The sequence below is a fragment of the Pinus tabuliformis genome, chromosome 5_2 (assembly GCF_031772625.1).
Source record: "Pinus tabuliformis cultivar Carrire ecotype Pingquan chromosome 5_2, CPIR1, whole genome shotgun sequence".
Classification (NCBI taxonomy): domain Eukaryota; kingdom Viridiplantae; phylum Streptophyta; class Pinopsida; order Pinales; family Pinaceae; genus Pinus; species Pinus tabuliformis.
The window spans coordinates 387465499-387482450 of NC_142306.1; positions in this window are offsets into that span (position 1 = coordinate 387465499).

Below are 16952 nucleotides of genomic sequence, written 5' to 3' on the forward strand. Positions count from 1 at the left end.
TGGACACACAGATCAAGAACACTCACCAACAGAATATCCAACTGTATCGAGTTGTCAAAGCAGGCCAACTCCTTCAGCAGGGCAAGTGGCTCACCAGGGAACAAGTTCAGCAAAAGTTTCCTCATCTCATGGAGGATCTCAACGCAATGGGGACCATTACTTCCTAAGGGGGGAGGAATGATCCAGGTGGATATTGGTGGCCACCTGCCAAGTCCACCTGGACCCCCACCATTGTTCTTCTCAGCATTTTCAGTTTCCTTAATTGTAGCACAACTTACTATTTTTAGCAGTTTTTCGGGTCCTAAACCTCCGGAGCCGTTTTGAGGCCCTAAACGACGTTTTTTGGGGAATCCAGAGGCAACATGGGTCCATGGATGGACCCATGTTGCCCATTGCAACAATGATAGTGCTCGGATAGATCTTTCTAACGAGCTATTGTATGCGTCAAACGGAGATCGTATGCCAAAGTTACGACCCCGGGAAGTTGATGTACCAACTTACCCCAAACGGGGCCCCATAGTTTGGCGTTTCATCTTCTAGGGTTAGGTTTTGGAATGTTAAGGGTTTTTCCACTGTTTCTCAACAATAAATAGGCCTTCGAGCCTCATTGTAAGACAGTTCAGAGGCATGTAGCCATCACATCTCTTCTCAGAGATAAGCTACCATCACCCTAGCTGGTTTATTTCCATTTCTGGTTGTAAGCATATTTCAGTATTTTCCATTAATGAAATGAAGTATTATTTCCGCTGCATCTTTGTGTATATGGTTATCTCTGTAATTTGTTGCGTTCCTGTTTAAATCTGGATCATCTTTCCTCTAAGGTGAACCATGTTCCCAAGTTAAACATACTTGGGATTAGACTCTGTTTCAAGATTGATTTGCCCATGCAAGAGAGTGGAACTATGCGTCTTGGCATTTGGCGAACCTCTGAAATGATTATGAAGGTCAAAAAAATTTCCAATGACACCACTCTTTTTGGTAAGGGATCTCCCTTCCGGGAATCCGCCTCATCTTGTAATTATTTATCATGTTCCTCTTCGTTGATAGCCGCGTATTTGAATACTTCCACGTTTGCCATGAATTCCATGATCTTTTGGTCATCATTGAACACACGCAGTTAGTTATGTTGTCTGGTACTACTGGTTTATACATAATTTCAATAGAAAAACCATCTCTAAGGGGTGTGAACCTAACTGCGGCATTAGCTAGAGTATCAGCAACATCGTTGTTAAACCTAGGAATAGACATGACATTGAAATATTTAAAAGAATTTACGAGATGCCATACCTCTTGCTAGTAGTTCTTCAAATGCAAGGACAAACAATGGATGGTATTGTGTACCTGTCTCGTAATGATTTCCGAAGCCCCAATTACTTTCAGGAAGTTTACTCTTAAGTCGATAGCCTTTTTTAGGCTGAGCACCAATGCCTCATTTCTGTAGTGTTTTTGGTACATTGGAATTCTAACCTGCATGAGATCAAAAATCTATCCCCTTTCGGATTTAGTAGGACGCATCCTGTCCCTGCTCCATCGGGGGTTTTTGAACCATCATAGTACAATGTCCACGTCTCCATGTTGGGGGAAGGTAAACCTGACATATGTAAGTTTAAGTAAAAATTTTCTTCACCCTGGCTCAGGGTTTGCATGGGCATTTCAACCTGGGTATCCGGGGAAGCAGTCGATGTTTGAGGGTGATAGCACCCGAATGAAGATTCAAGGAGGCATTTTCGTAGATCTTGTTGTGCATAACTGATTGACTCATTGGAGCTTTCAAGTTTGGTTACAGTATGTTTCATACAAGGCTCACTATTTATCCTGATCTAGTTATTCCTTCTTTTGTAAGGCAGCCACAAATGGGACCAATCTGTCGAGAATTAGCCCTGCAGGTTGCAAGACCAATCTCTGCTGAGAAGAAGACTGTAAGCTTCTGGGATGTCCACAACGATTATGTCAATGCACTGGTGTAATCGAGAATCAAAAGATAACCGAATGATGGCATTATTTAATTCTCCTATGGTGAAGACTTGAGGCCTGTCAAGTTGGATAATTTTGGCGTCAGTTTTTTCTGGTTGAATATTTAGTTTCTTGCATACTAACCAGGGCATAATGTTAGTTGATGTGCCAGAATCGACAAGGCAGTTGTGGACATTGAAATTAAACATTTAGAAGGTTAAGAAGAATAGGGGATTTGAGCTTCTCGAGTTGGTGTTTGCAACATTTACTATAGCTTGGAGGTCGACCACAGTTGGGGATCGGGCTACGGAATATCCCTTGTTTGATGTAGAGGATTTAACAGGGGCAGGGGAGAGAGAGAAGGCTTTGACTATTAGCTCACGTTGAGCAGTCAATTTGCACAACTCGAATAATGAGATATTAGCTCGCGTTTTCTTCAAATCTTCGATGATATTATCATCTAAATCTGCGGGTAAAGATTATGGCATTGTGCACGATGTTGTCGTGGTGGTCTTAGTGGTAACCCCTTTGGATGCATCCTTAGGTGTGGAGGAGTTCCTTTTCGCGTTGCCTGGCTATTTGTTTAGGCATAGATCATCCGTTCCTCTAGGTGAGGAGGAAGATGGTTGGTTGGTATCAGTCGAGCATAAGATCCTACGCAACAAAACCCTTTTCTTGTCTTCCAGGGAAGGTTCCACTACAGTGCCTTTACTCCTGAGATTGTAACTTTTTGGAGGCTTTTGGGGAATCTCCCAGACAAAGGCTTCTTGTGTATCTCACACTCTCCTCCCTCAATGACCTCGAAAGTTAACACAGCGGATGGGGAGTCGTCACCAAGGGGAGGAACATCTTCTCCCAACTCGTCAGTTTCCTCTTCTACTTCCTCGAAGGTCTGGTATTCTAAGAATTGGGTGACAACGGCGGTCATATTATGGAGCCATTATGGGCAGGTTTTTTTGGAGTGTGAGGCTTGGTGGAAAGTGTAAAGTTATCTTTGCCTAACTCTTCCACATTGAAGGTTGAGCTGGGATTTTGCGAGACTTTAGGGGGAAGATTATTGGTCTTCTGGAAAAATGGCTTAGCGGGCTTGGACCCTCTCGAAGCATCACTAGTTCTTCACTTTAGCTCAGATACTTCATTAGTTAGCTATTTTAGAGATTTGGTCAGTCCCTCGAAATCAAGGAGTCTTTATCCTTGTCTGTCGTTTTACTTGAGGAGGCCTGGTTTTTCTTACCAGAGGACTTTTTGTCGTCTCTCTACTCATGTTCCAAGGTGTCGATCAAAAGAATATCCTTTTTGACCTCAAGCACCGCGGAAAAATTATCAACCAGAGTGAGCTTTTCTTCACACTTAATGAATACGGCAATGTCCCGCGACAGGGCCCTTATGTAATAATCAATCGTGATGTAATCATGGAGGGCTACATCCATGGGGAATTTGTTCAAAATAGTGGTGACACGTTGATTAAAATATTTTACCTTCTCCTTCTTATGGAATTTCAGCATGCTGAGCTCGGTGAGGAGCATATAAGGTGTCTTATCTTCTGAAAATTTGTCCAGAAAGGATTTTCAGAACTCGTCCCATGTTCGGATGGAGGCGAAAATTAGCACCGAATACCAGGTGGCCTGATTTATTTTCAAGGGTATTCGGTAATAAGTGACATGCTACATCGTCGAACTGGACCTTCATCATTTGCAAAGCCAAGTAGAAATTGCTAATGTGGTCATCGGCTAAGGTCCCTTTCTCCAGTTCAAACTTTGGGAGATGCTTCTTAGATTGCCGATGCATATCATGAAGGATTCCTCTAAGGTTTAAAGGGGATTGAGCCATCCAGGCTAGCAGCAGGGGATAGTGGTTTTCTCTAGGGTTGAAAAGGAGGCGGTAATCATTGCCTTTTGATTCACTATCTGTGCTTGACCCCCCGCTGGTGCGAGGGGGGTGCCTACCTTCTCTTCTTAGCACTCTGAGGTGTCCTAGGTCTCTATTGTTTCTCACGTTTTGGGTGTTTCTTAGGTTTCTTAGGAGACGCTGATTGTTGTAGAAGTTTATGCGGTCCCTAAGGTAGTCCCTCGCTCCTTGTCCCAAGATCGCATGTGTGCCCTCGGTGAGAGGTTGATTGTTAACGGGGGTTTCCTCAGTGATTTGTTGGTTGTTCCCGTGTATTTCCTCTCTATGTATTCAATTATTCTCACGAGTAAAGGTATTCTTAGGCTCCCCTTCTTCATCTTTAGGTTGTCTTTCCAATCCTTTGATAGATAGTCTCTCAACAGCATCCGCGTAGTCATCCAGGGCTAAGCCGATTAACTGTGATATGGAGTCAACCAGGACACCTTGACGTGTATGTTGATGGTTGGAGGTGTGAGAGTTGGCTAGGGAGTTAGTGGTGGGGATACATCTTAGACCCCTCGCGAATTGGCGTGTGATAGGGCGCAGATCCCTGAGTTGTTCACTAGTGACTTCATACATGGGGAGCTCCTCTCCTCTAGGGGGGTCTTCAAGGAGGAGAATATGGGGTTCTTCCTAGAGTGGCTTAGTGAAGGGTGGCCTGAAAGGAGGATTATATCGTATCTCAAGGGGCGTGGGAGGCCGAGGTTGATTACTTCCTTGATGGGAAGTCTCTATGTGAGGAGGGATTTAGTGCTTGCCATGCCCTGCTTGTAGCACCAAAATCTGTTAATGGTCTCGAATTCTACACCAACAGTCAAGGGGACCTCTCTGGTGTAGGTTCCCAAGTAGAGCCTACACCGAGTGTGCTAGAGATCCCTTCTGGTATGTAGGCTCGGTTGTCGTTCAGTTTTGTGGAGCTAGCTTCGGACGGAGGTGGGATATAAACATAGTAGAATATATGAGCTCTAATAAACACAAGAGAATAATTGGAAAATACCCTGTACCATATATATACCATGAATAGAAAAATATGTAAACAACACAATCTTATATAAAGTTACTATTAGCAGGGCTTTAGATAAGACTTGTGCATACTAGATAAATAACGCTTAACGACTTTAAATTAGTTCACAACAATCAACCATTTATAAGCGTACATAACTATGCAGTCAAAATAGATTATACTAATGCCAAAAGAAATAGTTCATTGGAACGAGCATAGAATTAGTAAGATAAATACCATTCATATGTAGCAAAACCAGATTTGAAGTATGCATGTGGGGAGACCTCACATCAAATAGCTTTCAGGAACATATGATTCGTCAACTGAGGAAAATACTCATGGCACAAGCACATAGAAATTTGAAGAACTCAATAGTGAATACCTACAACTAACTCTTGTATTAACTAGAAGGACAACAATCCTCTCAAGTAATTTATATGTGTATCTCCAAAATAGTCCTCAACAAAAAGCCCTTACAAATGAGGAATGAGGTTACATTTATAGGATAAGAGTGACCCTTGGTCTACTCCTGACTCTTGGGCTTTCTCATGACCTTTCACCTACCATATGACTTTTGGCATTCAATGTGACCTTTCATGTTCACAGGGAATTTTGTGCTACCGTAGTATGCAATGTTATACAAAAGGAAAAATGACTACCATCCTAATTAACTAATCTACAGATGGCAAGTTCCAGAATGTTTAGCCTAAGCTTTTCTATCAGGTAAGTGCACCATATGTTGTATTCCACTGCGATGGGAGAGATCTGTGGCTAGCCTTCATCATGTCGGTGTAAGCATTCCAGTGCGTCCAGGAGAAGGGTATTTTGTTTGTCATGTACATGATTATTCAAGGTACCTAACTTGGTGTAGAACCTCACTAATTCTACTATGTAATGCTTGATATTTTCTCTTGAGATCGACATATCTTCTGTGCGAGCGGCTTGTCTATATGTCTCTATGAATGCCTGCACCTCATTGTTGATCTCCTCCTAATTTTTTACCTATCCAATCTCTCCTATGGAGGGGGCCCCATGTACTTGGATCACTGATTCCAAACTACTAAACAATTGTTTGTAGGAGGCCACCACCCTCTCCGCATCTTTGGCCAATTTTTCTCTGGAGTGAACTTTGATACGAAGTTGGACCCTGGTATTTTGCATAGCGATCCAATATTTCCTGGGGACTACTGTTAGGGCTTCGGGGTATTTTTCAAACCACTCATGTATTTTATCTAATACGGTCATGCCCTCTTTTAGAATGGAAACCCTTTCTTTTGAGTGAGTTTGAATGGTCACTATGGGTGTTATAGTGTGGTGCATTTTTGTCATTTCTTCATACACTACTACCATAGTCTCCCTTAGGATCTATGTTTCTAATGTGACTACCGCTTGGAATTTAGCTGAGCTTGTGTGTAATAAGCAGAGTGTCACATTTTCCTCCTCCATCCTTCTCTTCCCTTGTTCCACAGTTGTGGCCCTTTGCTCAGATGTGTATAGCTTGTTTTGCAGATTTGCAATTTGCTTACTCATTCGTGCTACATTGTGTTCTGTGGCAGCCACAAATGTTGTTCCGACAGAGGCGATCATTTGAGGATTTGTTGTGATATTTGGCACAATATCCATTGCCGTAGTTACTGACAATGGGTCAGCTAGGTTCCTGTTGTAAGATGTCTTCCTCTCTTGTATAATTTTGAGGTTTACTTCATCAAATGTGATTTTAGTTAGATCTAGAACCTCTTCGTCTTGCTCTTTTGAGATGCCTAGCTCTCGGAGGGGAAAGTGTCCACCAGTGAGGGGAGTAATGGGAGGTACATCCAAAGGAGGAAGCTCACTTTGTCCTGATCCTCAGTCGACTGCTTTGCTTGTCTCTCCTTGTTCCTTTACCTTAGTTTCATTTTCCCTGTTTATCCTAAGATCCTCCTCTTGTTGCCTCTTTTCCCCTTCTACTATTGCACGTTGCCTTTCTAGCTCCTCCTCCATGTTCTTTAGTTCTTATTCTAATCTTTATTGTTCCTCTTGGTTTTTCTTTACAACTTCTTTTTCTTGTCCTTGCTTTTCAGCTTCTTCTTTCCTTTTCCTCTATATCTCATCTTGTAATCTTTTTTCTTCCTCCTACGGCCTTTTCTCATCTTCTTGCCTTTTCTTCTCTATCTCATCCTGCACTTTCCTTTCTTCTTATTGCCGCCTTTTCTCTTCCGCTTGTTTTCTCGTTCTAGCTTTGGTTTTCAGATTCCTGTGATTGTTTTCTCTCCAGTTCTCTTTTCCTTTTTATCTCTTGCTTCTTTCTTTCCAATTTGGCATTTCTTTGTATGAGCGTAACTTCTTCTTCCTCGTTGCCGCTTAGGGGGTCTTCAACTGCTTTTCCTTTTTGCTTCCCTAATTCCTCGGCTCCCTTTGGTGTTCTTTCTCCAAGGCTTACATCCTCCTAGAAATCATCAAGGAGCTCCTATTTTATGTCCTATTGCTCACTAGGGTTGATTTCCCTTGTGGAGTTATACCAATTCCTAATCTCATCCTCGAGATCCTTCCTGGTGTGGGCGCATCTGAATTTTGCCTTCTTGCAATGGGCAGCTACGACTTTCTTGAGGTCATATGTTCGGTAATTTAGGGTCACAAAATGGCTCCCTTCTAGTTCTTTGGCTTTTGCTTCTACCTGTTTGAATATTTATACTATGTATGCCCCAATAGTGAGAGGGAAAGGTGGTCAAGGTTTCTTCTTGCCTTTTTTCAAAACCTTCAAGAAAACCTGTGTCATTTGGTAACAGACCTCTCATAGAAGTGTGCTATCTGTGACGAACTTGGGCAGAGCATGAGGAGATTTATGAGTACCGAACACCCTGACGATCATTCCTTCATCAATGGGGAACCAATGAGCTACTTTAACCATGGTCCTCATGGCTCTCTGTGACATGCAAGGTGGTTCTTCCTTGAACAGCAGTTGGTATAATGGGATGAAAAATGTTTCAGAAATTACATCCAACATGCTCCTATAAGCTGTGTCCCAGAATACTTTGTAGTGCCAATGGACAGGTTGGGCTACCAATTTGTCCCAATTACAGCTCCATTGCTCGAAGTGGCACCTCAAATAGACAGCATCAAGGAGGTATGAAGACATATAAAATTTTGGAGGTTGCTCGAGGGGTGGGATTTAGGTAGTGGCTATGTTTGTCCTCAAGGATGATGAGAGGATTCTCGCCCAATTAAAAATAGTTCCTTGAGTGGCGACAACATACATGAGTGGAACCCACGTGCCGAAAAAAAATCACAAACAGCCTTGCCATATAGCCAACACATCATTGCACCGATTAACTGATATTCTTTGTGTAGCCCCTCTGTCTTGTAAGCCTGGTTTATCTTGACCTGGAATTTCGCAGGTTCTTGCCAGCAATCCCTTAAGATGTCTTTCATTGGGATGGTGAACTTGGTGAGCCACTTGGTGTTAAAAATTTTTTTCTTCTCAGGAAATTTGTAGTAGGTGTTGATGTTTGTTGAAGCGATGGTGGCTATGGGTGCTCCATCATGACCCCTGATCATCCAGTCATCTATGCTTGTACACTGCAAGATCCACTCGATGGTTTCAATGCAAGGTAATACTGGTGGATGAGCCGTTACTTTATGTAATTTTGACCTCTTGACGTTGATATATACTTGGAAGTCCTCCTATGTTTCTAGGATATCCTTCTTAGAAAATTCCTCATAGATTGCATACCAGGAGAGCCTGGTGGTTTTATTTATGTTGCAAGCTGTGTCTATAAAGATAGGTGGCTATTCTTCTAGATTGGCCTCCCATGCCCCACTCCCTGAGGTGCCTTGAGCTAATTTAGTAGTCAGGTGACCCATCTCATCTTCAAAAGAAGAAATGGATATGCACTCAAGCTCGATGTCACCTAGCATGTCAAAAAGGAAATCCCACGATGAGAGAGATGGCATTTCAATCAATTGCAATCGTAAAATAAAAGGAGACTTAGCTGGTGAAAGGAAGGTGGTGGGGAAGGCAAGTCACACAGTCGTAGATGTTAAGAATGTGACTGAGGTCAAAAGGTCGAGGAGCGAATGCAAGGTCGTGATGCATAAAATTTTGTTGTAGATCAGATATCGAGTGGTGGTCACAGGTCGCAAATGGTCGCAAGTCGCGAAGATGAGGAAAAATGAAGTCGCAAGGGGAAGGGTATCGCAGCCCTAGGGTGTGTGACTATGGCTCATAAAGGCTCAAGGAAGGCCCTAAATGGCTTTGAGAGACCGGGGTCACTCTCAGAGGGATGGATTTTAGGCTTCCTGATAAAATGAGGGGATCAGATGCAAGGCGAAACTAAAAAATTCGGAGTGCAGGCACGAGGAAAAGGCTAGGGAAACCTATGAAGCATGAAAAGGAGAGGAATGCTAAGTAAAAGGCTAAACCCTACGGCGAGGGATAAACCAGAGGTCAGGAGGGGCAAACACTAACACTTGGAAGGAAATAATGATTGCAAGAGGGAGGATCGTTACTTAACGGAGTCGAACGCGTGCGCGAATTCGGATCGAAGGGGCTTCTAGTGCAACCAAAAAAGCCTTGACAAATGCGACTCGGTGCCCTCCTATTTATAAAATAATCACACATGTTGAGGTTATGAGGGTCGGGAGTGTGACTACTGTGACCTTGTGACTCAAAGGTCGCAAAGTCACATGAGTCACGAGATCGCATAGGAGGACGTGAGTAGGCAGTGCGACCTTCCGACCTTGTGAGTTTCAGAGTCACATAGTCGCACAATTGACTGATGGTAATTAAGGCAACTTTGCGACTTTACAACTCAGAAGGTCATGAGGTCGTAAGATAGCTGAGAGGTTGGAGGTGCAACTACATGACCTTGCGACCCGTGAGTCGCTGTGGTTGCAATGGTTGCCATGGTCACAATTATTAGTGATAGTTGCATTATGACTCTGCGACCAACCTACCAAGGCAGGAACTAGCGACTTCGCTTAACTTAGTCAAAAACATGGATTTCTCTTCAGGTTTACCGACATTGATGAACCTTCGGGTAGGACCTAGCAGGGTTGAAGCTTAGACCTGATGTAGGGGCTCCAAAAAATTTAATGGTTACCCGGATTTTTGGGGGTGTTGTTGCCATAGCTACAACAGGCCAATATGGATGATACCTGCATTTGTAAGGTGTAGCTTAAGCTCATCAGGCAGCCTGTGTGGGTTACCACATCTGATCCAGGAGTTGACACCTATTCTCACTGATGTGCCAGATTGGATTCTCCATGTGAGTCCCCCGCGGATAATGAGCAGTGAATTAAGAACAACTTTCCAGATGATTGATATCCCTGATTTATTCAACTGCGATTGTCGAAGCCAGTCCATCAGGTTTAGGGGGACTATGTATTTTGAAGAGGCCACCTTATTCCACAGGTTCTTTGAGGTAATTAGTTGTCATCCAAGCTTCACCGTCAGTGCGGAGGAGAAATCATTCAGCCCCTCCCCATTTCTTTTGGAGAGCAAGCACCTCCCATTTGGCCCATGCATATATTCTCCTTGGTTGATTACCTTTCCATAGGAACCTGCAGCAAATATTTTGTATTCTGGAGAGTATACCTTTGGGTATCCATGCCAGAGACATCCAATACACTGGGGTGGCTTCTAGAATAACTTTGATAAGATCTAGTCTGCCTGCTCTGGATAGGTACTTGTGGTACAAAATGTTGAGTCTCTTTTCCATCTTAGATATTCACCAAGTCCAATTTGTTATCTTATAGCCATGGGGCTTTAGCCTGTATCCCAGATACCTTATGCCATCTTCCATGTGGAGTAGAGTAAAAGGAATTTGTGCAGAGCATACTATATCTCATGGGAAGAGCATCAAGTGGCTATTATGGTGGACTTGGTGTTGTTTATGACCATTCCTGAGGCAACATGAAATAAAGAGAAGGTGTTCTGCAATGTAGTCAAGTCCCCAATGCCTCCATTGAGAAAAATCAGTACATCGTCCACAAAGAGTAAGTGTGTCAGGGTGCATCTGTCAGTAATTATGATTCCTCTAAGCCTTCCCTTTCTATATTCCTCTTTTATGAGCCTGTTAAGCCCTTCCATGATGAGTAAAAATAATAATGAGGACAGAGGGCAGCCCTTCCTGAGTCCTCTTTCAGAGTGAAAGAAGGGTGATGCCACCCCATTTACAAGGTCACTAAAATATACATTATTTATACAGCACATAATCCATTTTATAAATTCATAGGGGAAGCCTAAGTGAGTTAGGAGCATTCTAATGTAGAGCCAGCTTACTCTGTCAAATGATTTTGAAAGATCTACCTTTAGAATCATACCTTTCGTCTTCTTCATCTGGATGGAGTGCAATAATTATTGTGCAGTCCCAACAACCTCATGGATCTGTCGATCTTGTAGGAAAGAAAATTGCTCAGACAAAATGTGGGCGGACAGAATTGGCTGGAGGCAATTGGCTATAATTTTGGCAATGATTTTGTATATGCAATTACAGAAGGATATGGGCAGAAGTCATCATAGGAGGCAGGGTTGACTGATTTGGGGATGAGGGTGATGAAGGTGGTATTGAAGGCCTCATACATCTTCCCATTGATCAACAGTCTTCTACAACTTTTAGAAGATATTCTCCAAGTGTATCAAAGAAATCCATGTAGAATTCCACGGACCAACCATCCGGTCCTGGGCCCTTGTCACGCTTGAACCATTTTAACGTGGCCTCAAGTTCCCCCATTGTGACCTCCCTATTGAAGTCCAAGACAGCTTCCTAAGCTACAAACCTAGGGAAAAGTTGTGCTATGCGAATGACTTCAGCTAGTGTAGCATTTGGGGGTGCCCTGTAGATCTACTTGAAATGGGATGTGGTCATGCTTGCTAATTGTGGGAAGGTGTTCATAGTGTTGCCCTGCTCATTTGTTAGTTTCCAGATGGTGTTGATGGCTTTGCACCCATTCGCAAATTTGTGATAGAATTTTGTATTATCATCTCCTTCTAGTAGCCAGATAACTTTGCTTCTCAGTCTCTAGGTTTCTTCTCAGTCCTTTAATATTTTGCTTCTCTTGGATAAGAGGGATTTAATCTTATCCTTATGCTCTTGAGAGGTGTATATCCCTTCTTGATCGTTTTCGAATGTAGCTATCTCTTCTTCAGTTGCCCTAAGTATTTGGTCATCCTGTTCTCTCTTATTATGTGCCCAGATTTTGGATAGTCTCTTCTGTTCCCTCATGTTGTGTGCAAAACCTTCGACAATGTTCCCTCCAGCAACAGGGGGGTGAGACTTCCAATATTCAGTTACCATTCGAGAATAGGTTGTATCCCTTAGCCAGGAGGAGTTGAATTTGTAGGGGGCTTTTGGTTTATTCAGTCCTCCTCTTATTTCAAGGTAAATTGGGAGATGGTCTGATACGCCCCCAGATCCAACCCATTGACGGTACATAAATTCCATACTTAGCAATCGCTCCTTTATGAGGAAGCGATCAAGCCTTCTGTCAAAGCTATCTCCTCCAGTCTTGTTATTCCTCCAGGTAGGTTGAATTTTGGTTGATGGAATATCAATAAGACTGTGATTCTCCAGGATGTTCTCGAAGAATGCAGATAGGGGTAAGTTTGGGCATGATGTCTCTAGGATTCTGCGAATCCAATAGAAAAATTTAGGTCCCCCCAAAGGATTATATTGTCCTGTTGTAGGAGATTAGTGTTCAGCAAATGATTCTAGTATTTAGCCTGGTTTTGGCAAGATCCATACACATTGATGATCCTAATATCTGTGTCGAGATATGATGAGTATATGTCCGCCCCTATGTGTCTAATGCCACCCCAAACGTTACATGTTTTTATGGTGCAGGAATTAATACACGAGGTTATACCTCTCAACCATCCATTAACATCAAGGGATTGAAAATACCATCCAGGGAGCCAGGATTTGAGCAGGAGGGTGATAGCATTAGCTACACCTGGAGTTTCTTGGAGGAAAAGGACATCAATCGATTCAGTGTTAAGCAGTCTACGAAGAGCTAGTTTTTTCCCAGGGCTAGCTAACCCTCAACAATTGAAAGAAAGAAGCTTCATGGGGGGGAGCATCCAGGGTGTTTAATTCTCTAAGTACCCGATCGATACTGTTGTCTTCCAGATGTTATCTCCTCCCCAGCCTGCAATTTTTCTTTAGACAAGGAGGAAGGTCAACCTCGAGGTGGCTTCGGGGGAATGGGGGGGTGTCCAATCCAATGCCCATGGAATCAGGGACCTGTGAACATACCCAAGATCGAAGAGGGTATCTGGGGGATAGGGTTCCTTGTTCAGAGTCAAAGGATTTTACGGGGGCATCCTTCGGAAAGGATAGCGGGGTGCAAGAGAAGATGGGGGGAGGGTGGTGAAGATAGCATGACAGGGTAACAGGAGGCTGAGTAATGGAAGCATAGGCCTGATAATTAAACGAAGTAAATGCCAAGCAAACAGATGGAGAAGAGAGATGTACAAAGGAGGGGGTAGAGTCGAACATACCCGTGGAGAGCGCAGCCTCTGTAGTCGCCCTTTCCCTGGTCAGAGGAGGTGAGAGAGGCTGATATGGTGCTTTGCCATGCTTCTTCGTGGCCTCTTTGACTGGTGCCTCCACTGCTGCAACAGAGACAGTGTGAGTCACTACATCTTCAAATAAGGGTGGATTCTCTGGAGCTTGAGGGTCCTTTGTAGGTATGGTCTTTCCTTTTTCCCCTGCTCAAGCCTTGCAATTTAGAGGGCATTCCTTATATAGGTGACCCACATTGTGGCACCTTCTACATCGAAATATAACCCCCTCGTAATAAAGTATCTGCAATCGGGAGAAATTCCTCCATTGTAGGGTGATGTGCTCCTGTAAACCCTCCCTGGTATCTAGGTGAACCAAAATCCTCGCGTATTCCATCATACCAATGGAGAGGTATGATTTATCATGCTCCAGATAGGAGCCCAGAGAGTTTCCAATGCACCGAAAGATGTCTTAAGACCAAAAGTGAAGGGGTAAATCTAGTAGATGGACCCATACTGGCCCAACACCTAGTTTTTCTCTCTCTAGGTCGAAAAGAGTGTTCCACCGGCACAGGAGGACGGGGGCCTGTTCAATGTGCCATAACGAGGACAATGCCCAATTCATATGCTTAGCTCTAGCAAAACGCAACGCGAACTATCCTCTTACAAAGGTTTGGACGAAGGTTAATTCAGCCAAGTGTTGTCCCCATACCTCCGACATCCATAGCTTCAATCGAGCCTCAGTGTAGCTGCTAACCCGAACCCTTCCAACCAAGACTTGGTCAGCTGTGTCCATTGTGTCTCCCCACTGAATATCCTCACCAAGGTGAATGATGACCTCTTCTACCCTGGATTTAACACACTTGTGTTTCTTGCTCGGTCGATGACCTACGTTGGTGGTGTCCTGTTGGCATTCGCTTGAAGGAGGGTTTGGTTGAGGGTGTTTAGGGTTCAGGTGCAGTCTAGTGGGGAAGGCGTCCGAGAGCGGGGGGATTCATATGAAGCTACCAGAGAGGGGAGCAGATAGAAGAGTCGCAAGGGGAGTCCCCTGAACTATAATCGAGGGTTCTTCGGGGAGAGGGTAGGGGGGATTGATAACCGGCAAATGGGGGGGAGGAGGACAGTCCGAGGAAACGGCAGCTAGGTTAGGGTTAATGAAACTGGCCACAAAATGTAGTAAGGATGGCGATGGGGGTGGGGTGGAGAGTGCCATCTAGTAGGGGGAGGGCTCAGGTAAGGTCACAATCGAGAAAGAGGGCCTCGAGATCGAGGGCAGGGTCGCGATGGTGTCCAAAAAATCGCTGCAGAAAGGGAGTAGGCTTTCTGTGGTCACATGGGGAGTCGTCCAGATGGAGGCACCCTCTAACGGGTCTTCCGAATAGTCTACCATGTCCATATCCATAGCCGCTCCCGAAAATTTCTCGCCAATTGCCTCCGTAATTTGTGAATAACTGTCATAGTGTAACCAAGGGCTGGATGGGGGAGGCAGTAAAAAACGCTTACGGAGTCACGAGAGGTGAAAAGATGAAACCGCGAATGGGGTAAGTAGTGAAGGTTGAAATGGCGTCAGGTACGGCAGCAGGGATAGTCGATTTAGGATGATAGCAAAGGGTAAGGTGCTTCAAAAGTGAATGCAGAGAAAGCCTAGCCCTTGTCGAGCAGGTTTCGAAGCTCCATCTGGAAATATTTCTTCAAGAGGGAAACATGTTATGCTCATTCGTATGAGATATGTCGTTTGAATGAGTGCAATCTCATTCGTGAAAAGGGTGTTCAATGCATATGTCATTTAAATACAATATTCTTTTGCAAAATGATTGAAATACTAGTTGATATGGCTCTCCTCAAATGATTATTATAATTGTTATAACTATTAGCTTATTTATAATATAATGTTAATAATATTTTATAATAATAATAATAATAATATTATTATTATTATTATATATTTAATCTATATCTATTGATGTTTATGGGTTATATTAATTACATTTAATAATGTGGTTTTGCATGTAATTGATATAGACTTATAAGTATATATCAGTCACATTTATTGATGTAATTGTGCTAGTACTTATTTATAATAAACTATCTTATAACACATTTTCTATATTTTAAATTTAAAACAATTTTATCTAAAATTTTAAAAATAGATAAATAACCTCACCATTAATTTCAAATAACAAAATCTATACAAAATAACTAACCTAATTTGAAATCTACTTCATCACAAACTACACCTCTCTTTACTTTATTAATATTACTTTAATAACTAAGATTGTCTTCAACTTCCCATAAAATTATCTTTATAATATCATACGAAACAAAACGAGAAAAAGATCCTATTCTTTCCTTTTTAAGAATAGTAACCAAAAAGAAGCCCAACTTCTGTAAAAAAGAGATAGTAATTAAGGAAAAATTGATTTCCCTCATTCTAAGTATTATATTTAGATTAATTTTAATTATTATATTTATACGTTTTTGGAATTTTTTATTTACATTAATCACTATTAAAATGTATGGTACATCTTCAATAGTAAAACAACAATATATGTTGTTGTGAAATAAAAATACTTATTTCTTTATATGTTGATGTGAAATAAAAATACTTATTTCAAAGAATTTATTTAATAGTAGTTAAAGCAATTTTTACTATGCCAATAATCTGAAGTCTATTCAGTTTGACAATAGAATGTGAGTGTAAGATGACGACCGCATTAAAAATATTACATATATAAATATAAAGTGTAGTATAATTATTTTATGTTTTGTTTTTTTTTCAATATTATTGAGTATAGATTTGATGTAGATTTTGTAAATATAAATATGTATAGTTGAATTATTTAATTTTTTTAATTTGCATTTTGTTTGAAATTGGGTAAGATTTAATTATTTGATTTTTTTTATTTTTTATGGTTAATTTTATTTAAATTTAATAAAAATGAAAATAAAATAATAAATTTAAGTTTTATAATCGATAAAATTTAATTATTCAAAAAAATCAAAATATTAATTCTCTTTAAATATATTTGAAAAAATAAAAATGGAATAACAAAAATTCATACTCTTATTTTTTTTTAACCCACCAATTCCAACTTTGGAAAATTAAAAAAAGAGATGATGAGATTGCACCCAAATATAAAAGATATAGTGTGACAATGATCACGGTTATACGTTAAATATTAAATATGGCATGTTAACTTAAGTTAAAAGGCGTCGTTAATATTCCATAGATCATAGGTTACAGACAGCCACATTGATAATAACCATTCAATGCCATCTGGATCATAGGTTACAGACAGCCACATTGTTATTTGACTTTCAAACCATTTGTGTTCAACCATTCATTTGACTTTCAAACCATTTGCACTCAACCATTCAATGCTCTGTGACTATATTGTCATTTGACCTTCAAATCATTGGCGTTCAACGAACCATTCAATGCCCTTATGTAACTAACTGCACCATGAAATCATTCCACTGTGAGCTTGCAGCTATTCAGTTATACTATTTTCTTGATCATGGCATTTCTAGGTGCTTTATAAATTGAGAATTGGGATAGTGATCTATTCACACATCTTGGAGAGCCCATTGTAGTTTCGTTGTTCTCGTTGCAGCAACAAAGTAGCGGGT